We start from the raw sequence: 20,650 nt of genomic DNA, 5'->3' as shown, positions 1-20,650 counted from the left end.
TACATTTTAACTTTTATTTTACATTTTTTAACATTTTTTAACTTTTATCTTAAAAAAAAAAAAAAAAAAAACTTTTAAAAATTTTAATATTTTCATTTTTGACTTTTATTTTCATTTTTATCTTAATTTCATGGTATTTTTGAATCTAACTTGAATTTTAACCTTAATGTACTCAGTATTATTTTACAATATCAGTATTATCTTACTCAGGATGATTATTACTATGTCTCATTATCTCTATGCAATGATTTCCTTTTATTATCTCTCTGTAATGCTTTATTTTGCTTTATTTTGAAACCTAAGTTCACTATAATCATACATTTGCTTAAATCTTAGGCTACATGTTATATTCAGACAGCTCTTGCTTCATTGTGCAGTTCCAGCGGTTCCTAGCCAAGTTAGTTCCTCAAAAACAGGAAATACCTCTAGCCCCCTAGCTTCCTGTTTTCTTTGTTTTCATTCATTTCAGCTTTTCAGCTGCACTTCTGTATTGGTGCTGCCACAACAGTTGAACTATAACTCACAACAGCATACACCACTGTCCCATTTATAATAGACCTCCTTTGTTCCTGGGGGTCCTCTCAGCACTCTCCCTGTGCCTGCAATTACTAATATGAAACATATTTAATGTTTCAAGAGAGGTAATGTAAATATAAAAATATCGGGAACGGTCCAATTCCTATGACGGACGAATGGCTAGTGTCAGAGGGTTGATATTTGTCACCCCCGCCCTCTACGACGCCATAACGCTATAAGGCCTAAGGCAGGATGGACTACAAGGACATATGGTCTACTGTGGACAATGGTCAATCATATAGCTTATACTAGGCCATACAAACAAAAGATCATCACTCTGTTACTTAAATTCCAGAGTGTTAGCATAACGCCAGTCTGTCTGGTGTGGCCCCCTCCTGCAGACGTGCTGCTCGAATTACTTGAAATATCACAATGGCCTTGGTTAGCCATAGCTGATTGCGAGGCTGTGGACCGTTGGAGCTAGGCACAGTATGTTACCACATTCCTTTGCTAACATGTAAGACTAAGTAAATCATTTAGACATTAATTGTACAAGGAGGAGTCAGACTATGTATGGTATTGGCATACTCACATTTGTTATCACCACCATCTATGACATCAAAATGGGTATATAAACTTATGTTATATGGGAGTATCCTTGGAAAGCATTCGGGTACCACCCAGGTGACACACGACTACTTCCCCAGGCAAAACCTATTGTCTTGTATTTTGGACACAATAAACTACCTCATTGTATTTTGAACTTGCACTATTTCGTGGTTTTGCTTTACGTACGAGGTCATAGAGGTAGAAACATATCAACAGTTTGGAAGAAACAAATGTTTTTAAAATCTCCTGTGCACAATCCCCAGTACTCCAGACCCGATGCTGAAAATTAGCGCATGTGCACAAAGGAAGGGGAGGGGGCGGGGCAAGGAACAGCAACCGGCCTAGGGGCACCTGCTATGTAAATCTGTCCCTGCTTGAGGGGGGCCAAATGGATCATAACTATTTCCTTTTGAATCTGAGCTACATGCTAAGGATCAATTGCAAACTCACTGAACAGTTATGTCCCATGAGACAACCACCCCCCTTCAAGTCACTGACTAACTCAGAGTTAGAGAGCTGAAAAGCAGGAAGTAGTTTTCTGTCTGTTATATTAAAAAAATCCAGTCACTCCAGCCTTTATACATAAAATTTTTGGCTAACTGACAATATTAGAAAAAAAATTTTTATTTTGCACAGCCTCTCTATTTACCTAGTTTTTATTTTTACACTGGACTATTCCTTTAAAATAAGAAGAAGAAAAAATAGGACAGCTTCAATGGCATTACCTCCAACAAGAACTAGCTGACGCTTGTGCACTTACATGCTGTGATGACATCATTACTCCATGGCTATTCTGCAATGACATCATCACTGCAACAACATCATAGTCATATGCAACAGTGCACAACTATGTTTTATGTCACATTTGTGTGTCAGATTGTTGTTTTTTGAGTTCCTGGATCTTTTTTCTCCTTCCCATGGTTTTGATTCTTTTTTTTCTGCTGGATACATCTGATCTCCACCTGCCCATGACCATGTTTTACACAGTTATCAGATTGATGCCAGACCCAACCTTCTGTTCTGTTTCTTGTTATTGCTTATTCTTTCCTAGTTGCCCCAAGTCTGTACTTGGGAAATCTTGTATCTGCTCAATGAATAAGGGTCTGAGCTTGTGCCAAGCTCTGATTACCACAGAGAACTGAAAGGCTTAATCTGAAGATAGAAGAGGATGATGTAGGTAAAAAATAGGAAACAACACCCAGCCAAAATATCCACTCCTAAAAAAAATGAATCGCATTCAACTGCTCACTAGAGCTAGAGCAGGAGGAGCGAGATGCATTTTGCTGACAGCTAGGAGATTCTCAACTAATATTTAATTGTAGAATCAAATTAGAAAGAACTCCTTATATGGTACCTGGTACCTACTTGTATAGAGAAATTGTCATCTTCTGTGGACCCTACATGCTTCCAAGGTTATGAAGAAATAGGTATTATGTTCCATAAATGGTGGATATTCCCAAATGCTTGAAGGTCAGCATTTTTAATATGATTTATTCAATATTTGAAGTTTCCATTTCAAAACATCCTAGTGCAGTATTGCTATGCAAAAAAACTATCAAATAAAACAATATCCAATTCTGCTTGTTTACAGCTATTATGACAGTTGCAAAAAGAATGCTAGCTAGGGCATGAAAAATGAAGTAGATCCTGCTGGATACAGTCAAGAACAGAATAGACTGAATTATAACCCAAGAGAAAATTACCAGTATCTTACATGACGCACATAAGAAATTCCTATTAACTTGTAACCCTTGGCTCAGACACAAATACGGGAATGACTCATTCTCCTTTATGTAGTAACATTCTACATGTAACAAGCTGGCAGTTACAGGTATTGCACTTCTTTTACAATATATTTGTGAAATTTATCAATTTTTGTTGTTTTATTTAACTTGTCAATCTACAATTAATTATATTTCTATTTTCTTCAGTGAAAAATGAGAGAAACTGTGAAAAAATGTGTGAAACAGCAATTAATTTGTGAAATGAATTGAAGTCAATGGACGTCCATTTTTTTTTTACAATCTTTCTGTCTCCAAATGCATTAAAGTCAATGGGAGTTTTTTCTTGCGGCGACCTTTTTGACTCGGCAACATTTTTGTCTCCGGATTTTTTTGTCGTGGTAAAATTTCCCGTTGTGAATTTTAGTTGCAGTTTCACAAAAAAAAAATTGCAGGTGCCAACATGCGAATCCATGGCTTTCGCTCATGAATATTTGTAGGCTTATATTTAACCAGCCGCTTGAAAACTGAATTTTGTTGTAATTACAATGTATTTTTTACACTGCAGAACAGACTTTCCATTTTTGCATTCAAGAAGAAGCACTCAGTACAATGAATTTTCCCCTGCCTACACATAACGGAGGTGCCCTTTATCGTTTCTCATGTTCATTTACAGTGGTATTTCAAGATTGTCTCTGGTTTCCATTACCATCAATTACTGAATGCGATAATAAGACGCTTTGCAACACTCCATCAAATTTAAAGCCTTCCATTCTTAAAATCTTTGATGAGATAAGTAATTAGGTGAGACCAATGAACTTAATATATTTAAATACATTAAGGGCATTTCAAGAGATCAAAGACAGGGCTTCCTGTATATCAGTTTAACAGCTGGGTAATAGTGTGAGTCTCCTATGAACCTAATGTTTCATGAACAGAACCTTTGCTATTGTTCATGTGCCATTTGATTCACCGGATCTTACACCAAAATCCATCGCATTAGCAGAAGCCTCACAGCTCATCATTTGTGCAAGACATTAACATATATGTACCATTTAACCCTGCGTCAGATAATGAGAGCTTTTAACTTGTTTGGCCTGATTGTATTTCCTAAGTGATAATTTGGGATCTGGCCAGAACTCTTTGCCGCTAGAAATAGAAATTTTCTTTTACAAGAGCGCAACAAGCAAAAATAGATTTGCTTCTCTGCTGTACAAAATGAATTCTATATGCCCCATGTTGAAGAAGGAAGCAGATATATAATAACGGCATTATTCACCGACAGCTAATGGGATGTGGAATTAGAACTCAGGTAGGTATGGTATGATTTAGGGGAAAGCTCACTGACTAGTCAGTTCAAATGCAAGACACATGTACTCCCCAGTAATGATCATTAGACTGTTGAAAGAGAATGAACCAGAACATTCTCTATTAGATTTTACATAAAGATAATTGAAATATTCCTTTCCTACCCAGTTGCTCCATGATTCTTATCTGTGTGCCACCAAGTCATACATGGATGGAACTATGTAAGACACACAATGATCATTTGTCAAATGTCTTATATGCACGCATACTGTATGTCTGTGTTATTACTAGAGAGCTTGATATTTGAGCATTTTGCACATTTTAGAAAATTAAATATGAAGTGGAAGGTAACAAAATGTGTGTGTATTGCATGGGAGCTGTTGGAAAAACATTCATTCTTTGTGAACCACCTCAAGATAATAGGGCGTATTAACAAACGTAAGTGCAATGCGCAACTTGCTAATATTGAGGAGATAGGGGTTTCATAATTTAAGAAGTCAGCAGCTAAAGTTGAGGCAATAAGGGCTTCATGATTTAGCAAGCTATACGCTAATGTTGGGGTGATTGGGGGCTCATAATTTAGCATGTCAGCAACTACTGTTGAGACAATATGGCTTTTATGATTGAGGAAGGCAGCAGCTAATGTCAGGCTGATAGAGGTTTCATGATTCAGAAAGTCAGTGGCTAATATTGATGCCAAAAGGGCTTCATGATTTAGGAAGTCAGCACCTAATGTTGAGACTAAGGGGCAAATTCACTAAGCGCCGAAGCGCCTAATGCTAGCGTCAATTCGCTAGCGTTGGTCATTTTCGTTACTTCGCAAATTCACTAACGAACGCTGGCGTAAATTCGCTAGTGTTACTTCGCACCCTTACGCCTGGCGAATTTGCGCAACGGACGTAACTACACAAATTCACTAACGCGCGCATTGTACTGAACGCTACCTTTTACGCTAGACTTCCTCGCCACCTCAGACCAGGTGAAGCGCAATAGAGTAGATAGGGATTGCTTCAAAAAAAGTTCAAATTTTTTCTAAGTCATTATGGGTGATAGACTGAAAAAGATCGAAAAAAATTTTGGGGCTCCCCTCCTTCCCCCCTACATTTCCTAACTCATGGGCAACTTAACTATACAGTGGGCACATGTGTAGGGCAAAATAAAATTTTTATTTGATGTTTTGAAGGTTTCCCAGGCTTGTGTAGTGATTGTACGTATTCCTCCATTGAAATTTGAATTTGGCGCCGTATGCAAATTAACCATCGCTAGCGTAACTTCGCTTCGCTTAGCGAATCAATGCTAGCGCAACTTCGCAACCTTACGCTACCCCTGAGCGCAACTTCGTTCGATTTTAGTGAATTTGCAGAGCGCTGGCGAAACTACGCCTGGCGAAGTGCGGCGAAGTTACGCCTGGCGCAACTACGAATCTTAGTGGATTTGCCCCTATAAGGCAGGGGTCCCCAACCATTTTTACATGTGAGCCACTTTGAAATGTAAAAAGAGTTGGGGAGCAACACAAACATGACAAAGTCAAATAAGGGCTGTTATTGGCTATGTGTGCTAGCAGCCAGGGCTGGATTTATATAGTGAGCACCCCTAGGTCTACTGCCATTCGTCGCACCGGTCCCCTCCCATTTCATCATCTGGGCGACTAATCTCCCCGAATCTGAACGTGTGCCCTGACCCTAAAACCACACTGCACTCAGGAGGTGCCACAAAAATGCTCCCCCTGCAGAAAAGCCTTGGAAAGGTTTATGGCAGAAATGTTGTTGTTCCTCAACAGCTGAAGTGCTTAAGGCTGCCGGCCCCAGCAGCAGATCATTTATATGGAGCCTCCACACTTTTTCTCCATCACAACAATTTGTGAGTTAATAGTCTAGAGAAATTATTGCATTAATACATCTGCAATCTGAGAGATGCTGGCAAGAAAAGCAGGTTTATGAACCCATTTATCAATTTGTTGAAATAAATTAAAGCGCTGAGCTCCTTATTGCTCTGCTGAGGCAAAAAAAAAAAACACTCACTTATAGAGGGCGGAAAAGAATTATTGCTTAGCTGAATTATTCTTAGAAACCGCTATTAGAGTCAAGCTGCAATTGTGCAGTTACTTATGCTTTTAGACAGGTAATATTTCCAAATTAAATTCAAGGAAAGTAAAGGTTACATCTGCAACAAATATATCTGAAATTAGCTTTTATTATAAATGTTTTGCGTGTGATACACTAAGAAAAAAAGTATTTTAGGGTTCTAATGCAGTGTTTAATGGTCCAGCAACAAGGACGTTTTTGTGTGTTGTCTGATATTGCCCAAATAAGCACAAAATTGGGGAGAGTGTGGCTTGTTTGATTTTAACCATTAAACACGACTTTTTTTGTTACATTTCACAAAATAAAAAGCAAAAGTGTTAAAATAGAACTAAACTCTAAAAATGAATATGGCTAAAAATGCCATATTTTATATACTGAACTTATTGCACCAGCCTAAAGTTTCAGCTTGTCAATAGCAGCAATGATCCAGGACTTCAAACTTGTCACAGGGGGTCACCATCTTGGAAAGTGTCTGTGACACTCACATGCTCAGTGGGCTCTGAGCAGCTGTTGAGAAGCTAAGCTTAGGGGTCGTCACTAATTATCAAGCAGAAAATGAGGTTGGTCTGTAATATAAGCTGATGCTACAGGGCTGATTATTAAATTCTGGTGCTAATTGCACTTGTTTCTGTGCTGCCATGTAGTAATTATCTGTATTAATTACTAATCAGCCTTATATTGGGACATTTCTATTCTATGTGTACTGTATATTGTGAGTGGGTCCCTAAGCTCAGTAAGTGACAGCAGCACAGAGCATGAGCAGTGAATCAGCAGAAAAGTAGACGGGGAGCTACTGGGGCATCTTTGGAGACACAGATCTTTACTGCTAAAGGGCTGTGGTTGCCTTGGGCTTGTACAAAAACCCAAAACACAATGCACAACATTTCTAGCCTACTGTTTTAGTTAGGCTTTAGTTCTCCTTTAAATGGATTGTTCACCTTTTAGTTATCATTTAGTATGATGTAGAGAGTGATATTCTGAGCTGAATTGCAATTGGTATTTTGAGTTATTTAGCTTTTTATTCAGCAGCTCTACAGTTTGTATTTTCAGTAATCTGGTTGCTGGGGTCAATATTATGATAGTAACCATGCATCAATATGCCATGCATTGAGCAAGAGATGGGAATATGAATAGGAGAGGCCTGAATAGAAAGATGAGTCATAAAAAGTAGCAATAACAATACATTTGTAGCCTTACAGAGCATTTGTTTAGATGGGGTCAGTGACCTCCATTTGAAAGCTGGAAAGAAGGTCAGAAGAAGAAGGCAAATAATTAAACACTTTATATATATATATATATATATATATATATATATATATATATATATATATATATATATATATTCAGATTGCAGCTTTTATTAACCAATGCTATTTGTGAGGAACAAACAAATTCACTATAATTAAAAAGAATAAAAAGAAAAATAGGCAGTGAATTACATCTTACAAATATCCTGCATTGTTATAAAGGACACGTTGCTTAGTCGTACAGATATGGCATCTAACATAGGCTAACACAGTAAGTTACCGTATATACTCGTGTATAAGCCGACCCGCGTATAAGCCGAGGTACCTAATTTTACCTATGAAAACCAGAAAAACTTATTGACTCGCGTATAAGCCTAGACACAACTATGTTATATATGTTGCTCTTTCTTCACGGCTGGGATGCCTCACTACAACATGCAGGAGCCGTGAATGCAAAGGTTCTTTGATCTTGAAACGCCATCATTTAGATTAAAGAAGAACCCAGATGTATAAAATCGCTCACTCTGGCAGTGGGGTATTTGACAGCCATGATCTATGGCAGGTAAGTGGTTAAAGGATACTATATTACTTGAATAAGGATAATCTTCCATTTACCTAAGGAAACAAAGTGTGAGGACATATTTGGTTTTATGTTTATGAGTGGAATATTGTTTATTGTTTAGCTATGCATCACAGTAAGCTATGCCCTTATATTTGCCTATAATAGAGTATTACCCAATAGCATTGCAAAAGTCATAGCTGGACAACAGATAGAGGGCTGCAGGTTTGACATCGCTGATTTTTATCAATGCACCTTCCACCATTCCTTCCTCCGTGTGTGACAAGCAGAGAGTTGGGCAGGCACAAGATACAAGAGACGGCACTTACCCTGAGGTGAAGGTCTCACTGGTCGCTGCTTAAGGCGCTGGGACTAGAGAAGACGCGCACTCGCGCAGTTCAACAAAGCTGTCACGTGGGGCAGGGGTTTGCCTTCTCTGTACGGAACGCATTTTAGGACATATGCGCCTACCGTAATTACCGTACCTTTGACGCATGCGTTGTCCTATGCCTTCTCCATAGCCTTCTCCATAGCGCATCGTCACGCCTGCTCCAAATGCGCATTCACACCAGATGACACGCGCTGTTGCTCTTTGCGGCTGGGAGGGGGATTCATCGCTACAAGGCAGCTGACCCGCGTATAAGCCGAGGTAGGATTTTCAAGTACATTTTGGGTGCTGAAAATCTCGGCTTATACGCGAGTATATACGGTAGGTTGAAAAAAGCCACACGTCCATCAAGTTAAACCTTTTAATTCTATATGTAACCTGCCTAACTGCCAGTTGATCCAAGGGAAAAATAACAGCCTGCCAGAAAAAAGTTCCATCCTAACGTGCAGACACAAGTCACATGACTGGGGGCAGCAGGGAAACTAACAATATGTCTAGCCCCATGTCAGATTTCAAAATTGAATATAAAAAAAAATCTGTTTGTTCTTTTTAAAAATGGATTTCAGTGCAGAATTCTGCTGGAGCAGCACTATTAACTGATGCATTTTGAAAAAAACATGTTTTCCCATGACAGTATCCCTTTAAAACCTTTGAGGCTGCTGACTGGCATTGCTTGCTACAGCCACGTTTATTATCTACAAGGACTCCGAGGGCCTTTTCCATTATGGATTTGCCTAGCGCAGTCCCATTAAGGGTATAAGTGGCTTGGATATTTCTCAACATTGAATCTCATTTGCAACTTAGCTGCCCAGATATATGTAACTTTATGTAGATAGGGATACAATGTCATTATGGGGAGGTTTGTCTTCCAGGTGGGTGGTGAGCAACAAGTATATTGACAAAGTATTCAAAAGAACATAAGTTTTGTACAGTATGTGGTCTAAAGCATATATATTGGAGAACAGGTTACGACTGATAAGATGTTGAATGAAGATGAAGAAAGAGTGGATATGGAGAACATTACGTAGGTCTGCAATTAAAGATGCTTGACCACAATGGGACCCTGTCCAACTACAAGTAGCAACACAGGTAACAGTGTCTACACAATACTTTTTTCATATAACCCTGACTATAAGAATATGATGCAATTTACATTAGGGAGAACTGCTATTCCCAATATCACCTTTTAAGAACTGGGAGTTTGCCATTTCTGACTAAATTCATAAACCAAGAATATATGCATGAAATCCAAAACTCTTTTTTTAAAATAGCAGTTTTATGGTTCCAATTATGCTGAGCGGATTCATATTAAATTCACTGTTCTCAAATTTCCTTGATTCATGAACTCCATTAAGCAGCTTTTCAACTTCAGTTAAAGTAGAAAAACGCATTTTACGAGCCACTGGTCTCGCCGAGTATTAGAGAGACAGACACTGACATCTTCACATTCTGTAGCTGCACCAACTCTCAGTTTATCCTTGTTCTTTTTATTCTCGACTGGAATTATTACAGGAAAAAGAACTGTCCCCGCTATTTGCCATATAATGATAAGGGGGAAACAATCCCAATGCACTTGAATTTATTGAGAATATTCCAAAAAGCCCGTTGGCGCTCCCGTCTTCGGCGGTGTCCTATCCAAGATGCTCCACGTGGGTTGACGCCGGCGTCGTGGCAACGTCACGCGCCCGGCGCAAAATTCGAAACAAAAGTGCGAAATTAAAATTCACAATGCGCAATTAAAATTTGCAATGCAATAACAGTTTAAGGAACAATATTATATTGAGAGATGTGGATTTTTATTCTTATTGGTGCTTATTTTTTGCTCTTTGCGACTTTAATTACATTCCCCCCTAAATGAATGACCCAGTCAAAGCCCAGATTTAGAATTTGCAGCCAATTGAAAATTTCTGTTTAACAATGGTCCCCATCCAACCTGGCAGGGACTGAGCACTTTGCAAAATCTTATGAAACAAATGTTCTGGTATATAGTCTAAAATACTGGTAGCTACCAGCTTGATGGTTCTACCAAGGATATTTTGAGAGGGTGAACATTTATGTAGTGATGGGCGAATTTATTCGCCAGGCGCAAATTTGCGCGATTTGACGGCAAATAAATTCCCGAAATGGCTGCGAAAATTTGCTGGCGAAAATTCACTAGTGTAAAAAAAATGGACGCCATTTCGTGAATTTCACGGGAAATTCGTGAATTTTTCTGCGAAACGGCGCGAATTCGCCCATCACGTGACTTATGTAAGGGACTAAAGCTTTTTTGCAAATTGTGTAGGTTTGATTGTGAAAGCTGCAGCTTTAAACCAGATATAGTATGGAACCGGTTATCCAGAAAGCTTTATGTATTTCCATCAATGGGACTACCATATTTTAATGCTTCTAAAAACACACAATAGGAAAGTTTTGTCACCATTAAGTATAAGGTATGTTCCAAAATTGTTTGTGTAATTAAAAGAGCATGAGAAATGACGTTTTTCATTTTTTTTCATATTTTTTGTCAATGTCATTTCAACTAAAACCAGTGTTTGTTTAACCCGTCCTGTTCTCTGGGTCTGACTTTCAAAGCAATATAACAGAAGTCAGTTATCTTTCAGGGCTTTCAATGAGCTGACTTCTGCTACATTGTCTCAGGAGTCAGAGCCAAGAGTGCAGAGAACGAAAACAAGCATGTAGTGCTTTTCTATAGTATTATCATATACAAATAAGTTTAAAATCATTGAAAATGTGTCATTATTATGTATAATGGAAGGATGTTTAATATTGCATTTTGCATGTAAAAAAAAGATTTTTGGTGGAGGATCCCTTTAAGATCGTCATACCTGCTATTTATAACTGCATAAAAGCTTAAAGGGATACTGTCATGGGAAAAACATTTTCTTCAAAATGAATCAGTTAATAGTGCTGCTTCAGCAGAATTTTGCACTGAAATCCATTTCTCAAAAGAGCAAACAGATTTTTTTATATTCAATTTTGAAATCTGACATGGGGCTAGACATATTGTCAATTTCCCAGCTGCCCTAAGTCATGTGACTTGTGCTCTGATAAACTTCAATCACTCTTTACTGCTGTACTGCAAGTTGGAGTGATATCACCTCATCCCTTTTCCCCCAGCAGCCAAACAAAAGAACAATGGGAAGGTAACCAGATAACAGCTCCCTAACACAAGATAACAGCTGCCTGGTAGATCTAAGAACAACATTCAATAGTAAAAACCCATGTCCCACTGAGACACATTCAGTTACATTGAGAAGGAAAAACAGCAGCCTGCCAGAAAGCATTTCTCTCCTAAAGTGCAGGCACAAGTCACATGACCAGGGGCAGCTGGGAAATTGACAAAATTTCTAGCCCCATGTCAGATTTCAAAATTGAATGTAAAAAAATCTGTTTTCTCTTTTGAGAAATGGATTTCAGTGCAGAATTCTGCTGGAGTAGCACTATTAACTGAAAAAACTTGAAAAAAACATGTTTTCCGATGACAGGATCCCTTTAAAGCAGCATAGCGCCCACTTTTTGTGTTTATTAAGCACAGGTGAGTCGTTTGAATCTTTATTATCACTCACTGTTTTTTATGCTGGAGTCATCCTTTCATGGCCGTTAGCAGCATTGATATTTAGCTGACTGTGGTTTCTGCAAATAGCAAATGGCATTGGATTTAAAAACAGGTCACTGGAGGGATTAAGGTGAGCTTGCTAACTGTAGGGCTTTTAGTATTACAGGGACACTCTCATTATTTTCTAACTTAATAACCACAATTGATCTTTGAATTGGTCACCTGGGTCTGGAAAAGCACAAATCGGGGGTTATTTACTATCATTTGGACTTCATTATTGATGGTTTGGCATTATTGAAAGGGATGCTGCTGTTACAGAATCACGTAAACATGTTTTTTCACAAGCTTTAATACATGTTGTGATACTCTGTCATGTTCATGAAGTGGTTCCTAAAATGTGGGGCTGCCCCCCGGGGGAGCTGTGGCATCAGCCTTAAGGCCAGATCAGCCTAAAGCAGTGATGGAATTGGGGAGGGATACATCAGTGGGGATCCAAGAGTTTTCAATCCTGGAACTTTCTTTTGCTCCTCTCTACTTCTGCATGTAAATAAAATGAAGAGGTGAAATAAAATATAGCTAAATATATAGAGGATAAAAGGAGAGAAATAGAGAAGAGATAGAGTAGTGTTAAACAGATAAAGAAGGTGGAGGCATCAGAGAGGGTTATAGCGAAAAGAAGAAAACTGGCAACAATAAGAGAAAATGAAAGTATTAAACAGCAGCAGATTAAGGAATAGTGAGAGAATAATATATATGAAATAATTAGTGATGGGCGAATTTGCGCGAAACGGCGCCGGCGTCTCGTTTTTGACACCGGCGCCCGTTTTTTAGACGCCGGCGCCCGTTTTTGACGCCGGCGCCCGTTTTTGACGCCGACGAATTTTTTCGGCGAATTTTCTTGGGCGTTTCGCGAATTTATTCCCTGGACGCAAATCGCGCAAATTCGCCGCGAATTCGCGCCTGGCGAATAAATTCGCCCATCACTAGAAATAATCTTGGGTAATATAGAATATGATGGGGTTGTGCTTTGTTATGACACACAATACACAGAAAAGGTGTGTTTGCAGAAGCTGAATTGGCAGCCAAGAAAAGTCACAAATAACAATTTTCATTTTGGGGTCCCTACTGGTCACATACATAAATCTATGCATACTGCCCATTAAACTGTGCATTACAAGGACATTCCAAAATGGAAATAGCAAAATGGTTTTGCATTAAAGTGGATCAAACCAGAAAGTATTAGTGTGCGAGGCTTATTATAACAATGGGTGTGGCTTATGGTTGTGGGAGGGGCTTGTTGTAGCACACTGTATTACACTCACCACACAGAGCATCCCTCCACGTTTTTCACTTCAATTCAAGCACTGGCCTAAAGGCCGGTCAGAGTAACAATGCAAGTGCTCTCCTACATACAGCTAAAAGCCCAGCTCAAAGGTTATTTAGGATGAGACTTGGGTTGAATATATATTTGCTGCCCTAGATATTTTTCAAGCTATGGCTAAATAGTTGATATTTTCTTATGCAATGTCTGTACCCTTCTCATGAGGTAAGGGGGCCCTGAATGAAGAATATATAAAAGTTCACTTCCTTTATCCCTTCAGCTTTCGTAGTTATATCAGACAGGCCTCTTGGGAAGCAGTGTTTCAAATGTAAATATGCCTTTCAGCCACAGATTAATTGATCCCACTCAGTGTCTCTTGAGACAATCGCTCTGATTCTGAGCATATAGCTTATCCTATCTTACTCTTGATATGAAGCAAGAAAGAACAGCTAATAAACTTCCCTATGTAAATACCAAACAAGACAAGTCAACTTAGGGTAAGGTCACACTGGGCGTTTTGGGGAGATTTAGTCGCCTGGCGACTAATCGCCTTGTCTTTGCAGCTGCCAATCTCCCCGAACGCCTTCCCTCACTCTGCGCTGGCTAAAATGAAAAATTGCTGGCCCTAATCACACGCGGCGATTCGTTTTCCTCACAAGGAAACTTTGGGCGACTTTGGAAAATGAATCTCCCCGAAACGCTCAGTGTGACCGTACCCTTATTAAGGGCAGAGACCCATATGGAGATTCGGGGAGATTAGTCGCCCAGAGACAAATCGCCTCTTCTTCGGGCGACTAATCTCCCCACAATGGCTTTCCGCCGGCTAGAATGTAAATCGGAGAAATTTGTTTTCCAAAGTCACCCGAAGTTTCCTCGTGAGGGAAAACTAAGGGCTCCAAATGCCATCCCGCTGGTGATTTAGATTGTAGCCGGCAGGAACGCATTGCAGGGAGATTAGTCACCCGAAGAAGAGGTTATTTGTTGCCGGGCGACTAAGTCTCCACGTATCTCCATGTGTGTCTCTGCCCTAAGATTACAGATCAGTCAGCATTTTTTCAGGATCAGTGTGTGATCATTGGCTTGGCATAACGGGACACGATAGGGGCTTAATGGGTTGTGGACTGAATGCACCTGGAAAATCTTCCATCAGGTTGACATTTCTTTGGCAATAGCTTTTTCAGATGTAACAAGAATATTTTTTTTCCTAATAAGATACTACTTTATATAATATAAAAACTACATAAAATGCTTTGACCAGTGGTGTAACATAAAGGCCCTGGGCCCCCTGGAATTTTTTTTCGGGTCACCCTACCCTCACCCCAGTGCTAAATGGTGGGTCACTCACGACACACATTAAATTGCAGATGAGAAGGGCCTTTGTCCATGATGTTCAACAGGAGTAAAAATGCACATTAACTGCCAAGTCCAAGTTGAACCAGTCTCTGGATTAACATTATACATAAGAAAAAATATGAAAAAACTTCTCACTTATCTAAAGACATCAACCAAACTACCTGCCACTGCAGTCACTTCAGGGATAGGATTTCACAGCTTTTACTATAAAAAAAAATCCTTTAGGGCTCTTGCTCATGAGCGTTTTTACCTGCGCTCCCCTGCGTTCCGTTTTTCGGCGTTCAGCCGCAGGGGAGCGCAGGAATAGACGCATTTCATTATTTCAAATGGGGCTGTACTCACACAGGCGCATGTAGGCGCCTAACGCAGGTTGAGATGCAACATGCTGCATTTTTCCTGCGTTCGGCGCCTACACGCGCCTGTGTGAGTACAGCCCCATTTGAAATAATGAAATGCGTCTATTCCTGCTCTCCCCTGCGGCTGAACGCCGAAAAACGGAATGCAGGGGAGCGCAGGTAAAAACGCTCGAGAGTAAGAGCCCTTACACTTAAAGATGAAATCTCCTCTACTGATCTAAAGAGGTGACCGTATACATCATTTTCATATGTCTCGTTAAGTTCCTCCTCTACTATGTAGACAATCTAAGTTGGCCAGGTTGTGCTGGTTGGTAATTTTGCTGAACTCCCCATTTAATTTGACTCTTTATTGTATAAAGATTAGCTGCTACGCACAATGTCATATCTTTCTTTACTATTCTGAATGGATACAGTAGTGTTAAAAAGTGTTGCACAGCTATAGACTACAGTGTATGTGTTTACAAGTATATACAATACATGTTATATGTCTGTGTGAGTGGGATTGCTGGGAAGTGAAATGTAAGATAAATGTTAATTGTACTGATTAATTGTTGTTTTTGAAAAAAAAAAATCACATTATTTTCAACAGCAATCATTTGTTTTCCTATTTATTTAGCTAATTATGATTCCAGTGCCTGACAAAAATGTATCAGCCCATTCAGTTTAATTTGTCCCCTCTTTGAGTTCCATCAGCTGTAACTATCTCCCGCTCACAGCAGATTGAGTTATATCACTAGTGTCCCAGACTCGTGCTGCTCATTTCTCAAGCATATCATTCATTCTTTGCTCCTGTATCTGCATTACATTTAAATTTTGGCCAGTGTGCTTACAAGCTGTGAGATTGCACATTTCACTTTAATTACATTCCAACAAAGGACCAGGCTTTGGTAAAATCATAGTAAAAACAGACACATCCTTTTGCCAAGAGCATTAGTCGTTTGTAGATTGTTGAATTTAGCACTAAAACAACGGTTTATTCTGTTGCCTAGAGTATAAATATAACATTACCCTTACTATTTTACCTATAACAAAACAATAGCGACTTCTCGCCAGATTTGCCAGCCGTAGGGACATCGCCAATTTACTAACAGGAGCAGGTGCCAATTCGCTAGCGAACGGGACTGTCACTAGTGTTCATTAGCACTCTATCACCAGGCGACCTTTTCGCTCTGTCAAATGGACGTTACTCTGCAAATTCACTAAAATTCGGATTTTACCGGCAAATTTTACTTTTTTTGAAGCGGAATTGCCTGCAAAGGTCCTGACAAACTTTTTTTGGCTGAGAAACTTTTTTTGGGTAACCGGTTTTCTCCAGACATTTCATAACATATGGAACGTTCATTTTACAGTGGGCTCATGTGTAGGGCATTATATTAACTCTCTTGTCTTTATTAAGGTTTCCTGGACATTTGTAAGAAAAAGTGGTAACTTCAAGCATTTGCACCAACATTTATAAAAAAGATGTCCATACAACTTTAAATTACCCACCATATGCAAATTGACCTAAGCACAAGATCACTAGCGAATTTTCGATAGGCACGAAAGCTAGCGCATCTTCGCTATGAAATGCTCGTACTGCAGAAGTAATGCTAGCGAAAAGTCGCCAGTGTTCAGCGACCAGGACGAAACTGTGCATTTCAGGAAATTAGTGTATTCGTAGAGCATTTGCACCTGGCGAAGTGGTGCGATGTGTGCGAAGAGGTTGCTGAAGGCAATTTGCCCTTTAGTAAATCTGCTCCATTGGATCATTATGACAAGAGGTTTCTTTTAGGAAGGGCCAGGAGCAAATGCAGAAACAATAAGGGGTGTACAATCACAGCCCTTAGAACGCTATTCATGGGAACTTGCACATAGCCCTTTAAACACCAATCACAGAACTCAGCACCGACAGATACAAGGGAGACTTGTACTTAATACCTGCTATAAGGGCTCCCTAACACCTTGCTATGATTCTGTCCTGTGTGTACCTAACATGTGCAAGAGGAATGCCCCTGTGCCACCTATTTCCAGTAGCAAGGCTGTGAAACACTTCATTCTGGTAAACTAGGGCCCTATGAGCACACTGCATTTGAGCAATGTGAAAAAGCCTACCCAGTGTTTTGCACCTTGCCTCTTTTTTTGTAAATGTATTTTGATATTTATTTACATTAATCATTTTAATTGACAGAATTAAAGGGTATTGAATGTAACGGCAAGTGCAGGTGCTTTAAAATCGGCACAATGTAGAGTACATATAGAAGCAATTCAAGGTACTTACACTTAAACATGGTTGTCAATAAGTCCATCCTGCCTCTTCTGATGAATGATGTGCAAGTGCACCTACTGGTGCCAGGGAGAGAGAGATTCATATATAGGCACTAAAGGGCCCATGCCTGGGGTGAGCTTTAGGGGGTGGCACTCAGAAGCCTATGTATGAATTGCAGTAAAACCAAAACCAAAGCTGGGGGACCTGCGACAACTATACTGCATGTGTTCTGAATGCCAAACAGGGCATGCCTTCCATGTCTGGTACCTACAGCAACATGGAATGAATATACAGCCCTGTGGACAAATTAGCGAAAGGAAGGAAAAGGACCCGAAAAATAACAAAGCGGTGGAAGATGTTACCCATAAGCTCCACTGCGCTCACTCTGCAACGTTACGTGAGTACAGTGTTAGGGGCACTTTCAGGGGTAATCAACTATGCGGGGGGAAGCAGGGAGGGGGGATTGTCTAGGGTAGTTGGTAGGGGCTTTTCTTATTGCGGGGTCTACTTTTCCTTTAAGCAGATTAATGTATGAGGAATTAGGGTATTGCTGAGAATGAAGACAGAATTTTGGTTTATGTAGAATGAGGTGCCAGTCAGTTATTATCTCTGTGGGATGATCAATATCTCAGGGACCTGCTGTGCTTTTGTGTAGGATAACTAGACATCTAGCAGGATCTGCAGTGAGAAGTGAATATATTTAGCAAAGGTTTGACAGAGATAAACAGATAAAGAGATATTGGGCTTAACCTAGGCATTAGGACTATTTATACCATATTCTGGCTTCAAATACTAGTGGGACTCACTGGGGAGCATGATCTCTTACCATGAGCGCCCACAAGCTTAAACATCTTCTGCTGCCTATGGGCTAGTAAGCAAAAGAACGATAATGATTAAAAAACCCACAGATCCAAAGATGCCAGACAAAAAAAAAAAAAATCAAATGTATGCTAATAAATACCAGAAACCTTTCAGACAAGATTAATTGCACCATAGGGACAGTATGATGTAGTACATATTTCAGAAACTTGATTGAAAGAGTTTTGTGACTCGATGCTAAATCTGAAAAACATTATCTGCATAGAACAAATTGATCTGAATTTATAAAATATAAAAATATAGGATGCGGTCAAGCCTGCAGGGGGAAATTGATTATGGACAGAAATACAGTGGTCTCCAAAATAATGTAATTACAAAACTAGCAATATGTTGTTAGCCACTAAATATAAAATGGAGTATGGTAATGGAACTAGTTATACAAATAGCAAACCTGCACAACTGAATAAAAATCAGTAAGATTACTTGGAATGTTAACATTTATTTTCCCTGTTGTTAAAGGATAAGTAAACCTTTAAAATAAGTGAATGTAAAATTGACGAGGGTGCTATTCAAAGCACTTTTGCCATGTACATTCATCATGTACTGTTAATGTGAATGAATTTTGTTACAACAACTTCACCTACTGGTCATTTTCCGACCATTCTGACCAACAAGTAGTCAAAGAAGTTGTCAGAAAGAGGCTGCTCTGATGTTCATCTGGTAAGGAAAACAATTAGAAACCTTTCTCAAATCTTTCCTAACTAAATGAACATCAGACCAGCCTTCTCCTTCTGACAACTTCTTTGACTACTTTTTGGTCAGAATAGTTGACAATATTCACTTTGCTGTCCTCAGAGGAGCATCCCTTTCCCTCGAGATGTAGATAGACTGCCGGGTCTTGTCCTGAGGAGCTAGCATGTCAGTGTTGGGCCATTCTCTTACAAAGCAGTTGTTTTGTCTCAATGTATAGATCAGAGCACTCTTTACTACACTGGACAGCATAGACCACATTACTTTAAACAGGATGTTTTCAGTCTCATCAGAAGGTATCTTATTATTCTGGATAGATGATTCTGGGGCTGTGATAAAATCTACCACTCAGACATACCGTGGAGCCACACCAAAGTTTAGTCCCTTGGCTAAGACTTCCTTCTCTGGTTCCATTAGTTCCCTGTCTGCTAATTCTTTAACCACAGATCATTGATGTTCTGGGATGTCTTGTTCTTATCTTCTTCCCTTCCTGTTGATTTGTCTGTTCTCCAGGCATTGTTGGTACATGACAATAAACTGGTGAATTTGTTTATCTGCCTCTCCTTATCCTTTGTATATTTTGCTAGCTGCTCCAGCTCTGTGAATTCAACTACTCTTTGTAAAGTCGTATCTGGTAGTTGTGCGGCCAGACTCTGCTTCAGATACTGAAGCTTATGATTCTGGACCTCAATTGGGAAGTTTGTCTATCTCACCCGTTCATATAACAGTTGTTTCTGGGCTTTCAACAGGATCAATTTGGCCCTGTGGCCTTTTACCGAGGAACCCAGGTGTAGGCTGCATGGTGTGATTTCCTGATATCAGCATTGTAGGTTAAAATGTAGATGGTTTCTGTAATCCGCAAGTTTTCTGGCTGTCTTCTCATATTCCCATACCAATTTCAGGGAAGTCTCCCCAAAATGAGTAGCAATATGTCTATAAAGGATTCTCATGTATCCAGGTCATGATATACAGTATCTAGTAGAATTAAATCAAAGGCAGATAAAGCCACTCGGATTAGTGGTAAAAGAAAAACTCTAAACATCCAGTTGCATTTGATTTAATCCTACTAGATACTGTATATCATGACCTGGATATATGAGAATCTTTATAGCCATATAGTTGTTTCTGAAGCAAACACACCAGTTTTACCAGTGTGGGGCAACAGTACATTATATTATCATTCCTATAAAACGCTTTCATTGTTGGTGTAACTGTTCCTTTACAGGCAGAATAAAGACTGTTGGGAATATCCCCCTTATTGATGTGCAAGGTTCAGCAAGGGACGGAGCAAATGGAAAGATCCTAGATTAAGGCACTAATATCAGTGAGGCCTTCGACACCTACATTTTCACCACCTTAGTCTTAACTATAATAGAAATAGGCAGCAGCATCAGATCTCTGTGTAACAATAAAGTGCAAAAATGTAGTATGTTCCATTATCTGGATAAGTGGCTACTTTACCATTACAAAGCCTGTAGAGCAATTTCAGAGCCTCGTGGGTATCCACAGTACATAAGTAAAGGCAAGTGTGCCTTTTCAAGTTATGGCAACATCATTTAGAAGTACAGTTCATATGTTCTGCTATACGTCCATTATGTGTGTTGTGCAATGCCTATGTTAATGGCACCCCAACCCAGAGCCTTTAATATATAACCTCTTGCATATTTTCCCAGTATATTTTCACACAACCTGAGATTTATCATCCCTGTCTATCTGTTTCATTAAACACACAACTATGTGTTGTGCTATGGGTTTCCCATTTCATTCAATATTTATCCATCCTAATGCCTGTAATAGGCACTACCCAGTGCCAGT

Source organism: Xenopus laevis, chromosome 2L (assembly GCF_017654675.1).
Source record: "Xenopus laevis strain J_2021 chromosome 2L, Xenopus_laevis_v10.1, whole genome shotgun sequence".
NCBI lineage: Eukaryota > Metazoa > Chordata > Amphibia > Anura > Pipidae > Xenopus > Xenopus laevis.
This window is presented reverse-complemented; position numbering follows the sequence as displayed.